This window comes from Strix aluco, chromosome Z, assembly GCF_031877795.1.
Source record: "Strix aluco isolate bStrAlu1 chromosome Z, bStrAlu1.hap1, whole genome shotgun sequence".
NCBI lineage: Eukaryota > Metazoa > Chordata > Aves > Strigiformes > Strigidae > Strix > Strix aluco.
The window spans coordinates 43,437,415-43,463,592 of record NC_133971.1 but is presented as its reverse complement, the minus strand read 5'-3'; the positions used below and the strand labels follow the sequence as shown (position 1 = coordinate 43,463,592).

General features: G+C 37.9%; 1 pseudogene; it reads right to left on the bottom strand.

The window, feature by feature from the left end:
- Positions 1 to 26,178, bottom strand: part of LOC141918793 (kinesin-like protein KIF20B) — a 39,636-nt pseudogene that overhangs the window by 882 nt on the left and 12,576 nt on the right.

The window sequence follows — 26,178 nt, the reverse complement described above, 5'->3', positions numbered from 1 at the left end:
ATAAGGATAAGATACTGCTGCATAAGAATGTTTGCTCCTTTCACGAGTCCACCTATACAGAAAAGGTGGACTCGTGAAAGGAGAACTAACTTCAAAATTGAACATAACCAAACTATTGTCTTGTTGCTTGTAGAAGGTGAATTAGTCATAGCAGGTTTTGCATTTTTCTTGTTCTCACTTTTCACAAAATCCTAAGAAAATAAATATGACAAATTTTAACTAGGATTCTTCTGGAAAGAACAATTATCTGTATTAGAGAAGCAGCCACTGTTTAAATGCTATGACTAACAGTAGGGAGGCATTGACTAATACTGGATAGAGGTAACTATTCAAATGTGAATGAAACGCTAAACAAACTTGTGGAAGGGAACTAGAAATGCCTGCAGTCAAACCATTCTGACATTTACTATTTTCTTCTCTCCATTATTTCCTATACTTTTGTCTTTAAGAGATTTGACAAGCCAACACACAAATTGAAATTAATAACTCTAAGTGTCAATTCAGATTTATGGTGACAAGTATGAAAGCCAGGTTGGTAGCACAGTGCCTGGTTAAGCTGTCTTGTAATGACATCTTCTATCTCGTGAAGTGGTGCCAAGAGAGTTCAGATAACCGACAGCCATACCAGCTGGTAACAGCATCAGAAAATGGAAAGAGGGTTTTGTTCTTTAATTAGAAGGGAGTCTCTGGAAAAGATTTGGTTTTGTTTGTTTCTAAAAAACCAAGGGGGTTTTGTTTTATTTTTTTAAAAAATTTGACACGAGCAGTATGTGGTTATTTTAGCACTACAGGTTTCCCCTCAGTCCTTAGTTTTAGTTTTAACAGTGTTTTTCAGTTTTAGGAAATTTAAAAACCAAATTGTGTCTTCAGTAGACTTGTAACAGTTAAAGTTACTGAATCACTTTATAATCTATCTCTGTTTGGCATATGTAACATGAAGATAAATATTTAAGAGTAACATTCAGGTGAATAAAACAGCAATAAGATACTTTTAAAATTAGTTCCACGTTATTGAAAAATTACTTAGCTAAATGTTATCCCATCGGGGTATGAACATCTACACTATGAGAGGATTTATAAACGGATCAGTAAAACAGTCTTCTCAAAACATGGGTGACTACGTTAGATGAAATATATCCATCTGTAGATAAGTGCAGTACTTTTTCAGTGCCTTCAGAAGGATGATTATTTTTACACTTACTTTTCCAGCAGCCTAAGAGAATACTACTCTCAAAGAAAATTGGTTCAAGACATAGGAAGTTTAAATCAACTCTGCACATTATTCCAGAATGAAGTGTTCAATTCCAGATGAATTAACTTACACAGCTTTTAACAGTTACTTTTGCAATCCAAATTTAACAAAGTGAGTTTATCGAAGTACTGTTGAACACTAATCACTGAAGTGGCCATTTCCCTTAACTATTTTACTAAGAGATTAAAAAAACACCACTTGAGAACGCTTGAAGGAGAATGCTAGAAAAGCATCAGACACTTCACTCCCCAGCTGAGACAAACTCACTCAAAGCGTCACTTACCACTTATGCAAATGATCCACAGGTCACCTCCCTTATACCCCCCTGTCAGCTGCAGAAGTCCTTACAAGTGCAGAGATTCATAAGCCCCACAAGTAAGATTACAGGTATGTAAGTACCACCACAATGAGGTGTCAGGGTTTCAGAGCCTCTGTAAGTGTTGTAGAGATAGCTGTGTTTGTGCTAGTGCTGATAAAAGGCAGAGGAAAGAAATGTGCAGTTCGAGTAGGAGCGGAGAAGATTTTTACCAGCCTGAACTGCTGTGAAGCCTTAGTCTCGCATGTAGACACCACAGCACTCTAGGAAGGCTGGTGCATGTAACCTAGCACAGCTGAAGGAATTAAAGAGGAATTAAGTTCTACAGAAAAGAGGGAGGTTCAGGTGCTCATGCAATTAGTTCTGTATATTCCCTCTAAGTACAAAAAGATCAAAGAAAACACAGACTGGACAAAAAGTCAAAGGAAGTGGTCTTGAAACTCTGAAATGCATTGATTAAGCCCAGGGGCTTAACTTGTAACTGCCTATTAGAAGAGATTATAATTGATACCAGTGGTTGCTTAAACCAAAAGAAGCAGTTCTATTGAACTGGTCTGTAATCCTGCAGATCACAGCTAGAGACAGAAGCAAACAGTAAGAGCAAGGAGAGAGAAATTAAAAGGTAAAGAGGAAGTACCGATCAGGGACAAGTGTCCAGAGTCTGGATAAATTGAAATCTATGACTTTATTCAACATAGGCCAGAGATCCACCACTTGGCAGGGGGCGGGGCATGGGGGGGAAGAGGTTTAAATATTCTCTCTATGTATCCTTAGGATCTCAGTGAGAATCAAAAGGATAGGATTTTAACAAATGATCGGAGTAATAAATTGAAAAACTGCACAACATATTTTGTCAGTTGGTCTAAGTCATACCTCATCCATCTCTTCACTCTTCCTTTTCTTTCTTGGCTTGAGCATTTTAACTGTAAGTGGTAAGGTGCTGCCCTGGTTCTTCACCTCCATCTTACTGGGTTGCAGAGCTGTGAACTGGATTTCCACCTCTGGTTTTGGGAACTGACTAGTATTTCCATTTTCTGTGGACACTTCTGAAGAGTGAAGGACAATTTCTGAATGGTCCTGCAAATACATGGAAATTTTAAGAACACAAGTTTTGAAATAACTGAGCTAAAAAACCCATAATACATATCTTTCCCCAATGGATTGCAAAGTAAGCATTCCATTTTCCAGCTGTTCACTTTCAGAACACTTCTAATTGAAGGAATCTACTTCAAGCATAGCAGAGTTTAACCCTTACTTTCTAAATCTTTGTTACATTTTAAAAAGTTAATGTTTCTATCCACAACCACAGAACTTGAACTCAGCCTGATACTTTGTTTCCAAGTCATTTTGCTCAAGGGCAGAGACAGTCACAGTTTTCACAAGTAGCAGGAGTAGAATTGATATGACTTTCACCCTAACTCTGCCGCTCCTGAGGAGCTAGGCAGTAACGGGAGCTTTTGAGAGAAAAGCATAACCTTTCTCTAGCCTATCTTTAAGGAACTCTCCCTTCCCCTTCTACACCAGGGAAGCTGTGCAAGTAACGAGGTCCAACCAGCAAGCTACAAGCCAAATTCAACCTATGAGAGACTTCTACATCACCACCTGTTCTCTGGAGGAAGAGCAGGCACTAAGGCAGCCCGCTGCCCACAAGCTGAAAACCTTGTCTTGTACCTGCTCACAGCCAAACCGCACGGACTGCACAGGGAGGGTGGGACGGAAAAGTCAGTTTGCACAATTTTTCTTCCTCATCAGCACTTACCTTCCACCATCCACCCAACCTGTTTTTCTTAGCAAAACCAGCAAATTAGAGCTGTGGTCTTCCCAGCTCCTGCATCTCTGTGGCAGCAGTTTAGCTGGGACTCTGAGTGGGAATACGAGCACCACTGCATTCCCAAAAATGCAGTTGGCTAATAAAAACATTTTTCTTTGTAACTGCTACTTCATGAGAGTTAGCAATCAAAAAGTTACGTAGGAATGGCTAGCGTCGTTAGCTAACAAAGTTACACACAAGAATCCTGCAGTGGAAGAAAGCAAATCCAATTTGCCCTGCTATTTCTCATCCATTTAAAAGGGTTTATTTATCTTTTTTTCAAGTGACTTATCTAATAATCAGCCACTTCATAAGCATTGGTGAGAGGCAGGATTTCAAGAGCATGCAGTTGAAGTCAGATATAGCTATTCACGTGATTATGTTACACATCTTTCATTTCTACCAAAAGCCACTAAATCAGGTGATCTGATCACCAAGAAAGGTATTTGCAGAAGAAAACTTTAGAATTGTTCAGACAGCAGGATACATTTTCTTCCCTATTCTGCATTTAGCAAAACCCATACAACTGCATAAAATTTTTAAATTTCAGTTTTGTACCTACCTCACTTAATGAAGAGGCACTGCTAAGACATTGAGATAATGAATAATTCCTTTTAACTTCATCATATCTAACTGGAATACTTTGTCCAAGTAAAGGATTAGTTCTGCTTTATTTTTCCATGAAGTGTAAATATTTAGAATGAGAAAAGATTATGCTAAACTGTAAACCTCAAAATATTTTGATTTTTCTAAAGCTACAATACAAAAGCTCAAGTGCAGACAGCTAATGAACACCTGGGCTGAAAGACAACACAAGTCGAAGGCAGTAACCTCGACTCACGATGCCATCATAAGACGTGCCCTGGTGGGTCTCACCAACAGTCTGTCTAGTTCAATATTCTGCCCCAAGAGTGGCAAAGGGAGATGCTATTTAAGGATAACGTGTGTGATCCTGGTCACCTTGTCATCTGTTCTCTCCATACTCTCCCAGCATTCTCAGCTGTTGCATTAGAATTGTCAGAGTCTACACCACTGCCTAACCCTCAGAGTATCCATGTAAAAATATATTTATGGATTTCTACTACAAAATTTTTCTAATCCCTGCTGACAGTACCTGTTGCCACCACCTCCAGAAGATTACTAGCTGCTTCATACAGGAATATGTTATTTTAACTGTCTTAAAATTATCTCCTATTAGTTTCATGAAGCGCTGCCCAGTTCTTGCAGGATTTTACCAAGGACAGTTGTGCCTTCTGTCTACCCATCGCAGCCATGATTTTGTAAACCTCAGCCCCACAACCCTCTGGTGGCCTTAACCTCTCCTAATCGGAGTGCCAGCTTCTTAGCCTCTCCTCACAAGGCAGGAGACACACATCGTCCTGATCACCTTAGATTTTCTTCTTTATCTCCACTATATCTTTCCTGAGAATTATTTGACTTCCCCCAAAAACTCTACCCCATTCACTTCACCACCATAACAGTTTCTCACATGATAATCCTGTCAGTAGCCTCTCCTTATTCATAACATCAAGTACTGCTGCTACTGGCTTGAGGTAAATACTTCAGCACCAACTGTTCACAACAATTCTTCTCTAGAACTAATTTTATAGCAAAAATAACTAATTTTATGGTGCTCTCTTAGCTGCCATTACAAAGCTATATAAAGCAATAACCATTCTGACAGCTACTCTCTACTCCCTCATACATCACAAGCTTTATCTATTCGGCACTAGCTGAACTGATGAAGTAGCAAGAAACTGGCCAGTCTTATTTGGCAGTAGACAGGAAAGAGATGAAGAGATGCATTTTATCATTCAGTCCAGTTCTGCCACAAGAGGAGAATCACATCTTCTAGCAGCCAGGGGAGGGTCTGCTAGGAAATCCATGTTCAGCTCTCTTCATTACTAGTTAGCAATGAAGTCACATAGCATTAATTCAGTTTAACAGGAAAACTACCTCACTGAATACTGCTCATGTAGCACACAGGGATTTGGTCAGAATCAGAAGGCTCAGTACAGGTGCAAGCCTTTTAATTTTTGTTCAGGAAATATGCAAAGTCGATCTTTTCTTTGTGTAAACTTCAAATATTGTTTTGTTTTTAAGTAAGATGAAAGATACTGTTCTGTTCTTGTGAACCCCATATGGACTGGCAGCTCTAATTACAGAACCATCTCTATTACCACACTATAGGTGATATCAGGAAAGTTGTTTGAGCTGAAATCCCCTTACCACTGACATAACCAAACAGAGGTGACATCACAAATATTATGTCTTCAGATCTCTAGAACCTGGATTAGTCAACTAGTTTTTCCCTCAGGTACAGAAGTTTTATAGTGTATAGAGAGGTGATGTTCTATTAACTAAAGTACTTCTTATTTCTGAGAGGGGACTTGAAAGAGGGAGAGGGAAGAATGAACAAGAACTCAGAACTAATGATACAGCTAAAGTACGAAGAACTACAGGAAGTAACTTTTGGGAGATTCCCCACATTGCTGAAATATATAGTGAGCAAACAACAAAACAACGAAGTTATTAACAACATATCATTAGTATATACTTTCTACAAATATAACAAACATACCTCTTTGTTTACAGACTGATCTATTTTATCTTGTCCTTCAGGTAAAGGTACTTCTGCCAAAGACTGAAGACTTTTATGGTTAACGCGTTGTTTCAATTCCTTTATAAAGTCATCTTTCTCAGCCACCTGTTTTCTTAGTTCTTCTGTATCAGTTTCCTTATCCTAATAAACATAGCAAAAATTGCCACAAATTGCAGGATTGGCAAAAGAAATTAACATGTGCATGAGCATCATTACAATTACTCAGCAGCATCAGTTTTAGAATTGCAGGCTCAAACAGCCAGCTGTCCAACAAAAAGCCAACAACTTCATGTATGAGTGGCCTCTATTTAAAGTCAAGAAAGGTCATATAACAGCCTGGGAAGATGTAACGCAAAATTTTTATTTTACTCTACTTATGTAGGGTTATAAAAGTTCACCTCCCATTTGCTCATGAAGTTCTTGGTTCTGTGAAAAAGGCAGCAGATGTGATAGTTGTTTCAGATTTCCAGTCCAATCAAATCGCAATCAAATGATCAAATGGACTTGAGTGTTTATTTGAACTAATAAGTTTTTTGAAACTTCAGTTACTGTTACAAATTCAGTTTCAGAAAAGCATGAAGCTTTTTTTATATTAGCTGCAAACAATTTCAATATGTTTGAAATAGAGCCAAAACTTCTACAAACCATCTGAACTGTTCTGACAGTTTAGTTTGGCATAGTTAGTACTATCTTATGGCCTTAGTAGACTTGAGATGTAGATCTTAAAAAGCTCACACAGAACTAGTTTCACTACAAATATACAAAAGCAAACCATGCTTCAAATTAGAAAAAAATGTGTCTATACTTATACTCTTTGTGAAGAGAATTTTTGTCAAGAACCACCACTCCTGCTTGCCCACTTTTTGATTTTATTACTGGAAAGTCTCAGGCAAGCAAAGTCACAGACAAAGTGAAAGTAGTCCTAAGCTCCTAACATCCTCCTGTACTGATTGCAGGTCCAGAAGGTCATTGCTAACTACTTCTAGATGCAAGTATAGCTTTAGATTGTACAGATTCGTATAATAATTTCATATGCTCAGGAAATTACAACCTTGATACAGTCCAGTGACCAGGCAAGGTATCCGCCTTGTTATTAACTATCAGTCACTCTACTTTGAAAGCGATATGGAAGCAAAACCACTAGCATTTTGACCAAGTATTTTTACTGGAAAGAAGCTTTTTTTGTCAACTACTGCCTGCTTCTTCTCTTCCTGCTAAAGCCTCATAGGTTTCTTCCTCCCCCCCCTCCCCCCCCGCCTCTTTTTTTCAGAAAAGCCAAGCAAGAAATCTTGTTTTTCAAGGTATGTTTTCTCAGCTTCATTAAGTAGCAATTCATTTAAGCATAGGTTACTTATTGGTGTTTTACACACAAGATGAAGTTTGAAGAATTCACAGCAAGGTGGTGGTGGTGATAGGACAGAAAGGAACAGGCACTTGCACTTCCATTAGGTATTATGCTTTTTCATTTTGTGACACTCCTGTTCTTCCCTTTTCACACGGAGAAGATCTCATGTAGGCTTTGCCATGTGATAAAGTGAGGGGACTTTGACAAAGGCCAGCTCCCCTCAAGCGCCCACACTGTTAACACTTGACACGAGATCTGCTCTGTACTAAAGACTTACGCTAGAGGACTCTGCTGAGACCTCCAGTCACTTACAATTTCTGCTTGTTGCTCTACCAACATTTTCCACAAATTTTCTCATTTCTCTGTTGCAATAGCTCTCAGCTTCTTTCACTTGACTTATGAGTCTCATTTTCTCCTCCGGCCAGTTCTTTCTATCAGTTTGATACTTTGCCTCATTCTCCTATTTTAGTGGAACCAGAAATAAAGCCATAGGCAGAGATTAAGCGACACAAAAAGAAGTCTTAAAATCCAAATTACCGTTAAACACATTAGTTTCAAAAAGATAACAGAAATACTAGCACAGTTTTACTCCAGCATATTCCCAAGTGCAAGTATTACATTCCCGTTTGTTTTTTTCCATTTAAAACAATTGTTTAGCAGTTTTCAGAATTTATTATTCAGACTGGCATGTCTTCAGGGAACAGACTATTTTTCCTCTAAAAATGCTCTGGGTAAGTCACAAACACTATTGAAGTTACACCAAAGGTAATGGCAAAAAGACTCTTTTTACTTACAAATTCCCAATCTTTTATACTGCCTTGCAGGTCATGTTAGGAAACCTACTTCAAGACTGAAAAGCAAAAAATGCAGCACAATTTGAATGGGAAACAGAGATAGTATGTAACCAGGAATGTCACTTCAATCCACAGCAACTTTGCCTCCTTCTCCACCACAATCAAACCTCTTGTCAGACATTCTCCCACACAAGAGAGAAGGCACCTGAAAAGCCGCCTGGGAAAAAAGGCTACTTTCTAATCTAAGGAGAATTAAGAGGTAAACCCTCAGCCTAACGGGAAGGGCTTACAGATCACACAGCAAGCACAAGATCTTTAAAGCGTCCAATTTATTTGCCCAAGCAACTGATGGGAAAAAGGTTTGAAACAATCCAGCTCCTGACATCTGTTCAGGACAGCTGTAAGAGGAGCCCAGCTAGAGAAGCACCGTCCATGGCAGCACACCACAGTGAAGGGTGCACTCCACTGTGGGGCATCAGTGATGCTGTGTATTACAAAGACACTCCATCCAGACTTTGCTGCACTGACGCACTGCAGTTTTTAGAGGAGGTTTCCTTCACCAGTGTAAGAACTTGCCACATCATGCCCTAGCTCTTGAAGATAGTGACACAAAAAAAATTTAGACTCCTAAATGAAAGTTATGGTTTTAAACCTAAGTATGAATTACATCACCATGTTTTACCTTCAGTTCTTTTTGCAGCTTTATTAATTCCTCATTTTCATCTATGCTTTTTTCCATGGTGTTGCTCGTCTTTTGCCGCCAGTCACTATTGCTCTGGTTATTCAGCTCTCTATATTTCTGCTTCCATGCTTCCAGTTCTAGTCAGTACACAAAATGAGGTTATATAACACACAGTTTTAAATGCATATTTGACCACATTCACATCCTTCTACTGAAGTTACTTGGATTTATCAGCTATGACCACAAAGGGACAACAGAAGCCTTTAACTGTTAGAAGTTTGTTATGTACTATATAAAATTAATGCCTAAATAACACTCAACAAATCAAAACAGAGATTTAAAGCAGCTATCACAATACATCCAAAACAATTTTGCCTCCTTGCTGCCGTTTTCAGGTTTTGGGTGAGGTTGGGTGCTGCTGGGGGCGGGGGGCGGTCGCTGCGCTCGGTAAGCCACTGCTGCATTTTACCCGCTTTTTGGACTCACTACTGTTACTGTTGTTTTCTTGTAATGTTTAGTAAATTCTTTCTTTTTATTCAACCTACGAATTTTCTTCTTTAAGTCCCTCCCCTATTTCACTGGGGAGGGGAGGGGGGAGGTGAACGGCTGCCACGTGGCGACTGGCTGCCGGCTGAGCTCAAACCTCAACACACACAGATCTGAAAATAAATTTACAAATGAGCCCCCATCCTAGTTCCCACCATTCTCTCCCAAAGTGCCTTCATCACAAGCAATTTCCCCCATTTCCTGAGATCTAAAGCTCTATTAGAAAGAAATAGAGTATCTCTACAGAACTTTCCAAATCCAGAATTCTGAAGTGATTCTCATCCACTTGATTTAGGTGAGCATTTCAGTGTTAACGTCAGGCTAAGGGTTGTATTATATGAAAAACTAACTATTGTTCAACTGCTGAGTGTTTATCAAACCTGCAGAAACTGTTATTGTGCTAGTTCATGTTTCAGTGTTTGATGTTGTTAACATGGCCAACTAAAGTGGCAAATAAATACCAATATCGAGTAAGTTAACACTGATATAGCAAATCCAGTCTTTCTTCAGGGCTTATGTTTCTTATTCTGAGGCTGTTTCTTTGCTTTCAAATATTCCTGCTAAAAATGATTCAATAAAAATTAGTTCCTGACTGTAACATTTTAATGCCCAGGTTGGATTTTCTCAGTATTTTAAAATATAAATATGCAAGACTCTCCAAATTAGATAACATCACAACTCATTATGTTGCCATTCCACACCCAAAAAATGGCACAGTAAGGGCTTTTTCTGACCTTTACACACTTTCTCATACTGTTTGGAGATTTCTTCCAGCTTCTCATTATTCGGCTGCTTCTAAATATCACATTGAAAGCGAATTAAAGAAAACATGTCAAAAACATATTGAAAGAAACAAATATACATGCTACATATTAGTAGCTTTTCATTCTGAGCCTCAGTAAGTATTAAATGAAGTATTTAAAGACAAACAGTCGAGAATAAGTAAGTTTTTCATGTAGTGAAAGGAGCATTCAAGCTGACTAAAAAAGTGTTTAGAAGACATTACTACTAACATATCTAAGCGTCACTAATCAGAATCAGGGTATCTGCAGGTATTAAGTATGTATTTACTAGGCAGATTACTCGATTTAAAACAATTTGCCAAGGTCCTGCAGTGAGAAGTTCTTTAAACATCTTTCATTCATCCATTAAGACTAATTTCATCTGGATACTCTTGTTTTTACCCCTATTTCTGTAAGCTTTCTCCTGTTGGTTGGAAAATTTGCCTCATTACTGGATTACTTAAAAAAATTAAAAGCAAGTAAAATTTAAAAAAATAGAATACCTTTTTAAATTGCAGGATTGTGCGCTGTTTGATCTCTAATTCTTTACTAAACTGGTTTTTAATTTTCTGAAGTTCATTAACTTTGTTCCTCAGGGATTTCTCCTCAGATTGCATTCTACACACCTGTAACAATGCATAAAGACAGCAAGCAAAGCTAACATTTAGCTATAAGCCTTTTACAATCTCTGCAGGTTATCTAAGTAAAAAAATACTTTCATCAAGAATCAAATTTTCGCAAGCATCTTTGCTAAATTTCAGGGGCTAGAAGTGCACTATGCTGTACATCCTGCCTAGGGAACAATTTTCACCATAGAATGGAGTATTAAGTTTGGCAGGAAAAAAACGAAAAACAACAAACCACACCACCAAAACCAAACCACCAGGAAATAGCCTAATCGAACTACAAATTCAGTTGTCCTTTAAAAAAAAAGTGTTTCCTGACATGCGATCCCATCCACTCCTTGCTACTTCCCAAAGGATTATACACTGCATGTTGAGTAGGGAAAAAGTCCTGAAATGTTACGCTGCTGGGGAAGACATTAATACTTTTTTTAAAGCTTAACTTTCAAGCCCAAACTCTTGCAATAGTCTTCTGGATTCTAAGTTCTTGCGATATCCCATGAGGTTCTAAGAAATTCTACTGCTTAATAACTAAATACTAACAATCAACATTAGTAAAAGTTATTCCATTTTTTCATTTATTTTCCCCGAAATAACAGAAAACATCTCAGATTTTAAAAAGTCTCTAGAATTTTGTGCTTTCCTTTTCCAATTAATCCATCTTTTCCTCCCAGAGATGAGCATTTTCCAAAAGTCTGAATTCTGAGGCTTTGAAGTCAGCACAAATAACAACAGAAGGCTACTGTTGTTATGATGATTACAAAGTCCTCCTCCATAACCAGGTTAACCTACTTTTGACAAGCCTTTTTCAAGTGTATTAATAAAATTTACTTCCCCCCTTCAATATCAGTACTAATCCATGTTTTGACACCTTATCTTTAGCTCACAGCTCAATGGCAATGTAACTTTAGAGTCACTCTTACTCTAAATGGATGGCTGAACACAGCCTTGTTATGAATCACTTTTAACAGCTGTAGCTTGGGACTTGTGAAAACAGGTTTTACTAACAGAACCCCAAACAAACTTGCAGAAGAAACATTTGCCCTAGGGTTACAAACCTGGTTTTGTACTTGCTGAATTTGTTTCTTGGCATCAGAAAGTTTCTCTTTCAAATCTGCATATTCTTCCTCTTTCCTCTGCAAATCCTTTTTCAAGCTCTGTACAAGGGCAGAGCTCTCAGAAAGATCTTTACGTAGCCTTGTGTTAGAAATTAAGAGACATAAATAACATTAGTGTTACACATCTCAAAGAAACAGCTTTTACACATTAACTCAGGCTCTTCGATGGCTGGTTTTATTCATGAATAGAATCCCAGATCTATCAGCTAAATGACAAGCATTACAATTTTGGATTTCAGCTACATATTATATGATCCTGAAGTAACAAACCGCTCAGATTCACTCTTGAACAGTGCAATTTTTTAAAATTCTTTTTTCTAAGCACAGTAGACTAACCATTTCTACCACTAGGTGTCCTTACACAGTAACAAAAGGGACAAGGTTAATATCGATTAAGTATAAACTTGATATTTACATCCCAGACCTTGTAAGGATCAAAATAAATAAAAATCAAAAGAAAGTAGAAAAAACAACAATATTGTAACAAGTCCTGTTGTTATTAAGTGCTATAAAGTCATTAAGAAGTTTAATGGGTTTATTTTTAAATGGTCATATTTATTTTAAAAAGCTTACAGTAAGTTACCTTGGATTTTTACTTCGCAATTACCTAATAGAAGATTTCTTAAATTCTATAATTAACAATGCAAAATAAGGTCTCACAAAAGGAAAACCTTTCAAAGTTCCCCAGACCTTCATGCTAAATTGTATTTCAGAGTACATGCACGTGCCCACAGATATCAGAACTAAAGAAACCCTAGTCAGAAGGGCTACACAGCATCTTAAAGCTATTTTTACATGATTGCAATTTCCTTGCCACATAGCAAATATAATCTCTCAGATACATTTAATCTCTTATTTCTTAAAGATTTAAAAACTAGAGGGGGCTGGGGAAGTTCTACTCTCCTACACCCATTATTCCTTCAAGTTCTTATAGTATACTGTGTTCACCTAGAATAGCTATTACCAAAACCGGCTGTTTACTGTTTAATTACCAGGCCTTTTTTTCCTTTCTTCTTTTCCTTTTTACCATTCAGTCCTTTCTAAAGAAAACATTGCCTGCTTTTATACGAGTTACAGCATATAACATTAAACTACGTCATTTCCTCCAAAAAGGGTATGTAACATAATACTGTTAGAAATCCCCAAATAATTCATCATTTCCTGTTTGCCCCTACAATAGTTCTGCATGATTTAGATCTATATTTCTGAAAGAATACAGAAACAGGTGAGGAAAACATAGCTAGCAAAATATGCAAATATAGAAATCAAGTAGTGCATTAAAAGTTCTTAAGCAGTTTGGTTAATAAAGTTGACAAACATGAAGATGTGTTATGTCAAAATAAATTGATGTTCACAGAGGGTAGTTTTAACTTGAGTCCATTCTCAAAGGGCTAGGAATTATCTCATTATTTACTTACAAGTCTATAGATTGTATTTGCTCATCCTCATTTTTCTCTTTTTCTTAAAGAGTGTGTTTCATGTTCTGCAAGCTGTTCATCAACTGCACAACTTCCTCCTTTAGATTTGCTTCCTGATCATTTAATTCTTTCAGTTTTTTGTCTGAATTGGCACATTCCTCTTGCAGAGCTACTGTATTACTTTCCAGATTTAAAATAATAGATTCTTTTTCTTTAAGTACTTCTTCTAACTTTGCTATGCTGTCATCTTTAGCTCTAAAAGCCTCCAAGAAGCATTCAAGCTCTCTTATTTTTCCCTTGGAGCTGGTAACTTCCTCTTCAAACTCTGCAATTACTCTGTGATCTTCTGCAGCCTGTTTTTCAAAATCCTGGGTTTTCTTCTGGATGTGCTCTTGTAACTGACTCATAAGATCTTTTTCCTTTGTGGACTGATGATCTTGATTTGCAGTCTCATTTAACTTTATTTTTAGTTGTTTATTGCAATTCTCAGCATCATCAAGTCCCTTCTTTAAGTCTTCACCTTGTCGAAGTAGTTCTTGAATCTGCTGACTTTTTTGTGAAGAAGCCTTAATAATGTTTTTGCATTCTTCCCAAATGCTTTCAACACTGCAATGAAAGGAGCTCTCCTGTCCCAGAGCTGCTGTAGAAGCAGTTTGGGACTCCATGCACACAGGACTCATTTGAGCTCTCTCCAGTTCATCTTTCTGAGAGTCTAAGGAATCCTTTAGATCAACTGAATCAATATCCATAGTGTAAGACTCTAACTGACATTTATACAACTCATCTACTTTGGACTGCATTGTTTTAATTAGTGGCACTTTATAAATTATATTTTGTTTAGCACCTTCTACTTCGTTATTTAGCTGAATAATCTTTTCTTCTTGTTCCCTATTGATAGTTTTCTGTTTGTCCAATTCAGAAACAATCTCCTGATGGTCAGCTCGACACTGCTGAAGTTCTTCACCTAAGCCAGAAGCCCTTTCTTCAGAAGCAGAGAGCTTGAGATTCAAGTTTTTTATTTGCCCACTGAACTCTTCTTTTTTGTTTTTTTTCTATTCTGCATTGTTCTTCAAGTGCAGCTAGCTGACCTTCCAAGGTTTCAGTTCTTTCCTTCAGTGCTAGTATTTCTGCATAGTTCTCAGTATTATTTGCTTTCACATATTCAGTTCTCTTTTGATCCAGAGAGTCATCTTCCCAACTCTCCTTCATACCTCCTAAAAAAAAAAAAAAAAAAACAAAAAAACAAACCAAACCCAAAACAACAGTTCAGGATGATTAAAATCAGTAGTACACGTCACTAGCACTGCCAAATAGCAATTACTATGTGGAAAATGGTCACCATCTGAAAGCCACACCCTTATATCACATGGCTTTTTGAAGTCTTGAAGTAAAGCCCCTCTGAACAGTTTAAAATGCAGTAGGTGCCTCTTAGGCTTATAGACGTGGTTTGCAGCAAGAGGTGTTCAGGAGCCTTAAAGAACATTTTGCCATGGCTCTGTTCCAGCCTTCTACTCTGCACCACTATAGAAAAATCTAGCTAGTTTTACTAATATGTAGTAATATCTATGAGCCAGATAATGGTCACAGTTATGTCTAGTTTCCACTTCCACTGGTTCAACAATCCTTTTAATACAGCCAATCACCCATTTTACACTTAGAAAAGCAATGGTATTGTATACTTTCCTGAGAATTTTCATTCATACTCAATATGCCCTTACTTTAAAAATTAAGCTAAAAATCCAGCACAAGTTTTTTGCTTAGTGTTTGGGACTTTCTTCTCTTTTTTCATTTTTTTCAGGAGAACTTATGCCCACACCTAATGTGTTGCATGTAAGGTTCTCCCAGAAAGATCTACAACATTCCATCACGATCCCAAATTTCCATAAACATTTTATTAGCTTAAGACTGTTTTTTCCCTGAAGTAAAATCATATGCATTTCACCACCTTCAAAATTGACTCCAGCTGTATTTTCCACTGTTTTAGAATCCAGCTGTGTCCATTTAGTAACATGCATGTATGTTTTAGTATTAAAATCAAGCCTGACTATCACTAAAGGTTTAGGTCATCACAGCTATGTACTCCAAAGTGATACTATAGATTTCTGTGAGTACTGCAACTACAGTAAGGTGGAGTTTGGCAGTCATCTCGCTTTGGGAGCATTAAGCACACGGGTACATGTGTACTGCATGGAAACATCCTCTGAACAGATCCAACAAGTTTTATAGAGTCACTAACAAAAAGTCATACCGAAGCATTAGCAATAGTGGTTTCCACCTCAATTCAGGTTTTGGTTTTTGATTATTTTTAGAGGGATCAAATTCGACAGGACACTTTTTTCCTCCTGCTTTTCTGTACCCTTTCTTTTCTGTTCTAATTAGATGTATCAAGTGTTCCTGCTAGGTCAGAGGAAACAGCAGCTTTACTTTGGCTTGTAAAGCCATGCTTCTAAATACTACAAGATGAAAAAATTGGAATTGGGAGATGGTTTTCTCTGAAAGCCTAGTTGTGTGGTCTCAAGAAAACATATCAGACAAAATACTACAAACTCCTCACACTGGACATGAATTTAACATACTTCACTAAAACGGAGAGGTGCTGAGATGTCTTAAGACATATTTTGCGATCTAAGGTGCCAAGATACAAAAAGTAGCAGAGTTTTGCCCAACAGCTATAGTGAGAAGAGTATGATCATTCATAAGAGGATTTAGAGGTGATCGAGATGCTTTGTACTGACAACCACAATCACGTAGCAAAGCAGGATAAATACTAGTGCAAGAAGATGCATGATATTCAGTGCAGAAGCTTCTTATGTAGGAAGTACTAAGAAAGGAAGAAATCCCATCCCAAAACATGGGAGGCAAGTCCTAGAGAAGACTACAAAAACCTGAACCTCAAGACAAGATAACCTATCTTCTCACAAAATAAGCTTTGGTCATAGGCCACTAGCATGTCTAAATTCTACAACAAAGCCATCACAATGTACCTGCGCTCATTTTTCTATTGTACCAAGTATGTTTAACAAGAACGGTTAAATGTAAGTATATATAAGTTTCATCATTACAGAGCATCTAGTAACTCAGTTTTTAAATTAGATGCCTTATATTCTCAACAGCCACATATCAAACATATTTAACATGACTGAAGAGCCTGCTCTTCCCAATAAAAAGAAAATCTCAGTGCTGTCATTAATTGGCACTGTTAACTAACTTCTTGTTTGAGAAGAGCTATCACTTCTCTGTTTTTTGCTTGTTTAAACAAGTTTCAGTCATGAGATAAGAAACCTACTACTATATAATATATCAAAGAGTCTACATCAGCTTCAGTTCTCACCCCCTTCCTGTAACATTTATATAGCTGGCACTATCAAATGGTCATGCTAGGATCCAGTATTCATCCCAGCCAAAAAAGGTAGAGACAAATCAGAAATGCATCTGGTACAGACAGAAGCTTTTCTTAAGACAGACTTCAAATGACACGTTTTTGAACAAGCTGCACAGACATCAGAAGTGCCCTACTGGATGACACACCATCAGTTGACCTAGCCTAATATTTTGCCTCCTTTTGCTGCTGTTGGCAGGCCCAGCCACTTTCCACAAACCTTTTCTGACATAGAACACCTGGGAATGTTGGAGGAACATGAGACAGTAAATCCCTGCTTAACCCTGTCAGTATCTATGTATGAACCTGTTGGTCGTTAGCTTGTCTAACCACTCCTGGAATCTGAGAATTATCTGTCTCTCTCACCTCCTAGGGCAACAAATACTAGAAGTTCACTACCCATGGCATGAAGTGCTGTGTTCCATAAACTTAAACTGATCTTCTAGATTGAGCATTCCCTTGTTCTTTCACTGCAGTGATGAATGACAGTCCAGCATTCAGTTTATTCACCATCTGTATCCTCAGTTTTCTGTGATCATGTGAACTTGACAAGTCTCCTTGTAACATATTTTATCCCTCTTTATGGAGATAGATATTTTCTGATCCCCATTTTTAACCTTATTCTCTTTTTCTATCCTATCCTCACCCAAACAATTGCCTGGAAGATCTTCTTACTTGCACCTATTCTGCAGGAAGAAGGCAAGAAAGTGAGGGATACAAAGGGAAGATCTTTCATTCTCCTCTGGCATATGCTTTCCATAGTTCTACGAGAAACTGGAGCCCAGCTCTGTCCTGAAGATCTTACAAATACCATTTTGCACAAGTCAGTCCCATAAAGCTCAATCTCACCAATTAATAGACTTTAATGAAATGGATAACGTAAGTAGTGGTGTCCTTTTAAGTTTCACCTTCATGCTTGAAGGTCTTCAACTGTAGCTGGTTTATTCACCTCATTCTAAAAAGACTGGTAAGCTCACAGATAAAGCAAGGAAAGCAAAACAGATTGGAAGTGCAAACGTGAGAGCTGCACAAAATATGTATCTGTGGACTTAAAATAATTTTACTTCCATTCAAGTGAAAAGCTTTTCTCCTTTGCCAGCACTGTCACCTTCAGCAAAGCTGGTGTGTTCACAGCACGCATACAGCATGAAACATCAAGTTTCACAGTCCGTGCTGTATGACTGAACAATCAGTAACTCGCTGACACCGTTGACGCTTGCGTAGGCAATTTTAAAAAAACTTGAGCAGGGGATGCTACTCTCCCAGAAGTCCAGCAGCAGCAAGTTTAGTCCAAAAACAATTGTTAAGAAATTAAGAACTACAGCTGAGTCTGCAAGTACATTAACAGATGAGAAAAAGCAGCAGAAAGGAGAGTCTAAAAACTAACGTTTATTTTAAGCATTTAGGAGTGAGCAGTATAGGACCTTCTGCAAAAGTGATATTTACATAACAGTTACTTTGATTTACAGTTTAACATAGTAGATTTTCTCCTCACAACATAACGTTTACACTTCACAATTTTTCGCTTCTGTTCTGGAATAGTAATCAAGTTTTTTTGGAAGGCCCCCTGTGAGTGATGGTAGAAATTTTACCTTTCTCTGCAGGTGGCTCTTTTTCCACAATAGGCTTACTTTCAGAGCAACGTTTTCTTCCCACTTCCAATACAGTCTCCTCACAATCCTTGAATTGGCTGCTTTCAATCACTTCCTTAGAGTTTTTTTCTGCGAGTTTTCTTTTTATGGTAGTTACAGTGTTGTCCTGTGTTAAAATAAGATCAATTACTTTGAAGTTTTACCAAGTGAGCACTTAAAAGCCTTAGTAATCCTTTAGATGCAAATATTTTTACAAATCTATCTGGGTAACCTGTATAGGGGTTGTCAGAAGAACAAGTCAGTTACAGATCAGTTACTCAAGCAAAAAGCAGGTACAGCTTCAGGCAGTAATAAGCACAATGTTTTGCACTGTACAGAAAGTAGAGCAAGAGACTAGGAAACTACAAAATGCAAAACGAGTTTACCACCTGAAGTATCCAGTGTCGAAAGAGCTGAGGAAATTCATGATTTGCTCAAAGGGCCAATGGTCAGCTCTACAAGTTCACCACTTTCTTGTCATGGTTGGTAGAGCTGGGAGTTTTAACCTCCTTCAGCAAAGCCACAGATCATTTTTATCATGACAGATCTGATGCAATTTGAAAGCCTAGTCAGTTCTGTCATATATACTTTAGACTATATATTTGACTAAGAATGAAGTTTCTTTACTCACAAGATGACACAAGTGGCAAGCCATGCTGGTTGCCAAGGACCAATCACTCATCTCAGTAATTCATTAAAAACAAATAATCTGTAGAACAGACTTGAGGTTTGTGGTCACGTTTTAAGTTTCATGCCACAGAGTCTCATAGAAACGCTGGACAGAGCTGGAGCCTTTCTCTTGGAAGGAGCAGTGATAGGAAGCAGTCATCACAACTGCCATCACCCTGAGCATTCCTGCTACTGAAAAGCTAAGGTGCTCGGAGGCAGAGAGGGAACAGAAGATTAAGTATGGTCAAAGCCTTAAGTTCACAGTGGAAGAGAAAAAGGGATCAGAGTGCTGCCTAAGTTTAATTTAAAATGTTCTCAGAACTACGTTTCAGGTTACTGGGCATCAGGCTCAAAAAACCACCTAACTGCATGTTTTGATTTTTTTCTAACCTGTATACATGTAGCCAAGCCAGTCTTTTGGCATTCAGCAGCTAGCAGCAGACTAGCCAGCTGCAAGTTTTATTGATCGCATCAAAAGCAGAGATACCCTGGCCATCCACTCTTAGTTCAAACTCTACTCAACACGTTCATATTATTGCTCTGCCTTAAAAAGTTCGTGTGCATGGTGGTAGTAGGGGGAACACACTGATTTTTGTTGGCAATTTACACAATCACTGTCCTTCTCACATTAACTTCTAACTTCAATTAAATCTGACCTTTTGCTGCAGCAAAACCTCCTTTCCTTCCTCTTCCATTCAGGCAAAAATAAAAAGACAGTGACATAATCCCTCTCCTCCCACTGCTAAAGTCCTCCCAGTTTGAGTGTTGGGGTTTTTTTTCTCTTTAGAGTGGCTCTTCATAGTCTCATCGACAGTCCTCCAATAATAACTCCAGATCACTGCTTCCAAAAGTCCTATTTTCCACACACACCTCCACACACATTCTGCTGTAACTTCAGTTTCAATGCCAACTTCACCTGCTGCCGTTTCAAGAAAGAAGCCATTACTTACAGAAAATTTCAATTTTCCAAAATAGTCAAGTCCATTATAAGCACAGATTTAGATTTTTTTTGTAAACAGAAAATTAAGATGTCTCAGACTTACATAGTCTTTCATGGTTTTTTCTAAACGGGATATCAAATCTTGCAGTCTCATGGGAACATCATCTTTTTGCTCCACAATGTCTATTAGTTCTTGAATCCTTTTATTCTGCGTATTCATTTTCTTAGAAAAGAAAGTAGTTCAGTCAATGTTAAATTCTTGAACTATACGATGCATTTAGAAGCAAGATCAGTTAAGCTAAACTTGATATAAAAAAAGCTAGAAACGTACTACAACAGCATTTTAAGCTACTGAAATTTTGTATTAAAGCAAGTAATTCTGCACAAGTTTTTTTTGAGAAAGTTACCTCAGTTGGTTCTTTAAGCTGCTCAGCAGACTCATCCGATTTAATCATCTGCATTTCAGAGTCTGTAACAGGAAAAGAACCCTTCATCAAATAACCAGCCATTACATATTTTACTCAGTAATCCATTTTTCCAGATCTCCTGGTCCTTTAGTAGCTTTTGAATAGACTCATTTTTTTTTGTGTTGGCTTCTACTTGCAGGACACATTTCAAAAGTTTAGGGTTTTTTGAATAGAATTGGGCCCTGCAACCCATATAAAATATAGATCACGTCAAGAGACTTCTGCTGAAATCATACTATGAGGTATTGCTACTTTTATCTATCAGTGTTCCACAGAATACCTGAAAACACTGCATCAGCAAAATGTAAAGTGCTGGGATCATAATATAACCATGAAATCACGAATAAATAATGTTGACGTGTTACCCCACAATTCAGAAGTCTTCAACTGACAGTTTTAAGTTTTGTCTTAAAAATGAAATAATCAAGGCCTGTGCAATTGTTCAACCTGAACATACACAAAACAATTATTATCACCTCTATACATATGATTTGGTTCCAAAATCCTGCTCAACTGGATTTTACAATGCTCAACTACTATTTTACAGTAGTCATTTCTTTTTTCTTTCACATCACACACACACAGAGCTCACCTTTGGTTTTCTGTGTCAACTCTTCTTCAATTTTGATTAGTTCATTGGTTTTCTTTGTCAGCTTTCCTTTGGTCTGAGTTAGTTCAGTGGTAGTTTTGCCCAGCTGTTTTGCAAGCCAACCTATAGCTTCCTGTGGGCCCTCCAGAGACACCACGTGTCTGTGTTTCTTCTGCCTGCTTTTTGATATCAATGACATCGTTCTGCAGAGAATCAGCAATGCCCTCAAGATCAGTGTAGGTGCCTGGCCCGATGCCATATTCTTCATTCTGAAAGATAATTTATATCCTTTTAGAAATAGAAATAATTACACAATATCCACTATTTCTACTGAAAATTTGGAAGACCATTATGTCCTCAAACATCTAAGTACAGTTAATTCTGACTTCAAAGCCATCTTGTGGGTTCATAGGCAATTGGATTGCCAGTTTCTGTCTACCTTCACACAGAAGTCTCCAGCATCAAGGAACAGATACTTCATTTTTAAAGCACTTAATGGCCCATCATCACATTCCCTTTTATATCACCACAAAAGCATCCCCTCCAAATTTAATATAAAAGCTAGCATTTTTACCCAATGAGAACACTGAATGAACACAGCAAGCAAACAGTTTTAAAATGAATACATCCGAAATTTTCAAATATCAGTAAAAGTTTGTGAGGTCAAATAAGTTTGTGGTAACTTATCAAATTAAGTTGTACTTAAAACATTGACTTTATATCTTTCCTCCTTGTTTTTTAAAAACAAAGGGTTCCAAACTCACAAGAACCAGCCTCAACTTAAGGGTTTAGTTATGCTTAAGTGTATATACAATTGTCATTGCTTCAGTTGTAGCTACAATAACCTAAAGAGGAAAAAAGTCTCTGGGACCACTCCAGTACAGTCCATATATGGGGCCTAAGAATTCAGCTTCAAATACCTTAAATATGCACTTAATGCAACAGTTTATAGCACAATTGCAGCTTTTCCCCCAGCTTCTTTGTACACAGTAATTTTCACTTTGTGTTGCAGAAATGCAGAAAACCCCAAAGATTCCTAAATGCATATCCGAGGCACAGCAACTACTCCTATTTAACATGATAAATATATCTTGCTGAGGATACAGTTACACAGCATGCAATTCCTTGAAACCATTCTTCTAATTCTTGAGACGTACCATCACCATAACAGGTAGTTAGTGAAAGGGATGTTATCAGGGGGATAAAAACACCAGAGGTCCAGCTTGTTCACTGCAAGGCTGATCCTTTAGTTTATTTTCTTCATCCATGTCTTCAAGATAACCATCTACAAGTTCCTTGAAGATTTCCAGGCGTGTGTCAGCATCTTCTTCAAGCTGTTCTCATTCGTAAGAAAGGCACTCACTATAGTAGGAAAAATAAGTCAGATAAAAGCTAGCTAGCATGAGCTGCTAAGAAGTTATTAGTACAGCTGCCTATAAACAAAGATGTTTTTTTCTTTATTTTGGCACAATAGAACAATACACAAAATGGTGTTCCTGCACCAAAACAGAAGTCTATTTCCTGCACACACACTCCCGAAGAATGAGGGGGAGACATATATACACAGATTATGGCTGACACCTAACTACAAGCATTGTTTCTAAGCTTCTTGAGCCAGAATACCCATTTGAAGTACCACTAAGACTGCAGTAACCAAAGAATGTGCAAGTGTCACTCTTTCTACAGACATCCTATCAAAGCTCTTCTGTTAGGGAAAGCTCTGCAGGAACACTGCTGACAGATTACACACACACCCCCTCCATCCCCCCCAGAATCAAAGCCTTTCCTACACAGTATTTTTCCTGAACTCATAGTCCAAACAGAAACTGATCTATTAACAGAGGCAGTAAGTCTAGCAGAAGAGTGTGGTCTCTTATAGCCAAGAGACAGATTTAAGAAATAAGTGAATTTAATTTCATTTTTTTTTTAATCATTAATTTAAAAAACCACTTAAAGCTAACTTACTTGAAATATATTTCCTGCTCAGCAAAATATCGGGCAAATTCCTGTGTCACCTCTTCACGAATTTGTAATTACAGCAGTAACTTATTCTTCTTTTCAGCAAGAAGTTTGTTCAACTCTTCTATGAGACTCAGCAGCATCTAGAATTACCATTGTTATTAAGTTTTTCATAAAGAAATGGTTTCCCAGAAGTGAGATTTTTCTCATTCCTCAAACACTACAACACCACTTTACTCTTGCACCTGAAAAAAGCTCTTCCAGTTCTTTTATTAGCTTATTCATAAACAGGAAGATTTATGAGTAGATCAAAATATCTCTTTGGTACTAACACAGCAATTTTTAAGTTTGCACAGAGCAGACATTTGTAAAGAACATCCATTTTATTACAAGAATTGTTGAAGTTGTCTTAAACAGGCTTAAGCTCCACAGAAACTGGATCTTGTTTTCCAGATGCTCATTTTTGGGGCAATATTAACGAAACCTCCATAAAATAGTTTCTAGTCCTCTGTTCCCTCCTCATCTTCCCTAGAAGTGACTAAATTTGCTTAAGGAACAGTTTTCAGCGTTTTCTTGTGCATAGAATACAGAGGAACAGTCTTGTATTGCTAAAAGCAGGTAATATTTGCTGTGCATTGACAGGAGGAGGAGAGAAAGCCAAATCTGCAATTCTTACTGCTTAGTCTATATTCAGACATATTATACAGTTTTCCCACAACAGGCACCACAGGATGAGTAATCCCACTTTTAGTTCTTAATGCTGGATTTAGATAGAATAAGGGTGATCAGAAAAAAAAAAAAAAAAAAAAAAAAAGGTGAGAGATTGGGAAAACCAGAATAATACCTTGCTTCAAGACTCCATGCTACGCTAATTCTTAACATAGCCCTGGCACATACCATACCCTCTGTTTTTCCCAATAAGAACTGTATTTTCTACAGATTTCTGCACTGCTTCTTCTCTTGACATATGCTGTTCCTCCCTGTCATTGTCATCTTTGATCACATCTTCGAAGCTCCTGTCCCATGGGGCAGTAACTCTTTTCCTTGAGATTGGCATTTTAGTGTGACTGAGTAGTGATGATGTTGCTGATTTCTGGCCAAACGACTGATCTTGGACAAGAACAGATGTGTCCACTAAAACCTACTCAGAAAACAAAGAATAAAGTCTTCAGTATTTTTTAATCCTCTACTGGCACTTCCAAAATACACCTGTTGCACTTCCCTATAGGTCTCCTGAGCACAGTACTCCCCCAGCCTATCCTCTGCTCAGAGTCACTGCTCAGACCAGTTTCCAGCTAGAGTACAAAGGAGGCACTTTAGAGTCTAACCCTTCTTTGGATTGCAGGAACACCAAGTTTCACTAGCTTGACAACCTACAAGAGGGCTGCCACCTCACGCACCAACAGATTTCTGTATTTCCTATACTTTGAGTTTCTAGTTGCATTACACGAATGCCATCCCACAAATTCTGTTTCTTGAGCAGTTCTATCACCCTTACAGTCTGCTCCTTTCAGTGTTGTACTTAACCTGCTTAGATGAGCCCACATTCTAAAGGCCTGGATCTCTTGTCCTTTGAACATATCTAACTCTCAACAGAAGTTTTCCATGGCTTCCATTAAGGCTGCAGCACTGATCCCCAATACTTTTGTCTTCCAACTCTGCCAGGGTTATATCACTGCACTTACTCCTACTCATTCTGCTTAACCTCCACCTTCCCACTGAAGCTCCTAAGGACATAAAGATGACTTTCAAATTCTGTTTGGTGCTCAACCTATATACTTCAGGTGAGCAATATTCCAAATTAAGATAGCAGTAGTATATGGGGCAGCTAGACTTGCTCCTAGGTGAGAGCATGTTATGACTACAGAAGAAAAATTCACCCAGATCTCAGGGAATTTCTTACAAATATAACAAGTGTCTTGTCAGGCTGGATATTTTATGGGAATTATGGATTTTTAATAGGACATGTTCCCACTCCCACAAAAAAAGAAATGTATGTCCCAACAAAGCCTTTTTAAAAGCTTTACAAGGAAATAAAGCCTGACTAGGAGCAATCAGAAAATATGATTGCAACATGAGACAGAAAAGTCCAGTAACTAAATTCATATTCTTAGAAGTGAGGGAACCTGCTCTTTAAAGGCGAATCAGAGGTATCAGAAATCAGATCAAGATAAACTGCAACACACTTACTTTTTGTGCAGTGGCCAAGACCTTTAACACATTGAGTGTGATATCATATGCTGAAGCACACTGGCTTATGTTTACCATCATGTATACCTTCCTCTTTCCACTGAAGAATCCTTGAAGGAAAAGAGTTAACTTCCTTCCCCAAAAGGGTATGTGCTGCTGCAACCTTTAAAGACAAAAGAACAGATGACCAGATGCTTAATAATGTCCAGCCAGTGTAAGAGCTATCCAGCATGAAGACTTAAAAATATTTATTAAAGCAGTAGTCGTTAAATCAATTAAAATTGTTTTGGACTAGATGCAGCTGCTTGTAGAGAGACTGTGTGCTGTTGGGACTGTGGCTTTAGCCATCATCTCAGGCAGGCTACAGCAATACAATCAGGGGGAGCACCTAAACTAAGGGAGTGTTCGACCTTTAGCCTTGGGCAGGTCACACAGCCTCCTGCTACACCAAACCATACCCCAACCTCTCTCTTCCTTTCACCATTAACGAAGAGAACATGTCTAGTTCTAGGCATGCAGTATCCAACATCATCAGAGATCTCTCTCACTCAGTATCCAGCCTCTGAGAACAGACAATAGCAAGTGCCTAGGCAAGAAAATGAGCATACACCAAACACATGGAGATACTTTTCAGAACTTTCTTCCTAATCTCCCAGCAGTTTGGCACTTGAATTTAACAGCTGGGGATGTAGTTTTTGATGCTTATAGGAAATTTTATGAGAATTCCTAAAACATGACTGAACGCACACTTGCCACCGAATAAGTTGGCTGCATTTTGGACACATAACAGCTATTCAGTTATATGAACAGTGCTACAGAACTCAGGAAGACAGTGACACTCCTACCAGAGTACATAGACAGCTCATAAGTAGCTTTGCTGCAGGACTGACAGTCCAAAATAATTTTAAGAAATGTACTGCTTCCTATTCAACTTGCAAGGGGTAGGTATTAACACTTTAAGAGATCATGCTTCAGAACATTTCTTCTACATTGTTAAAATCCCAAGTTATTAGGATCAGAAAAAGACATTCTGAATACATTAACAGCCCTCTAGGCAGCTGCTAGT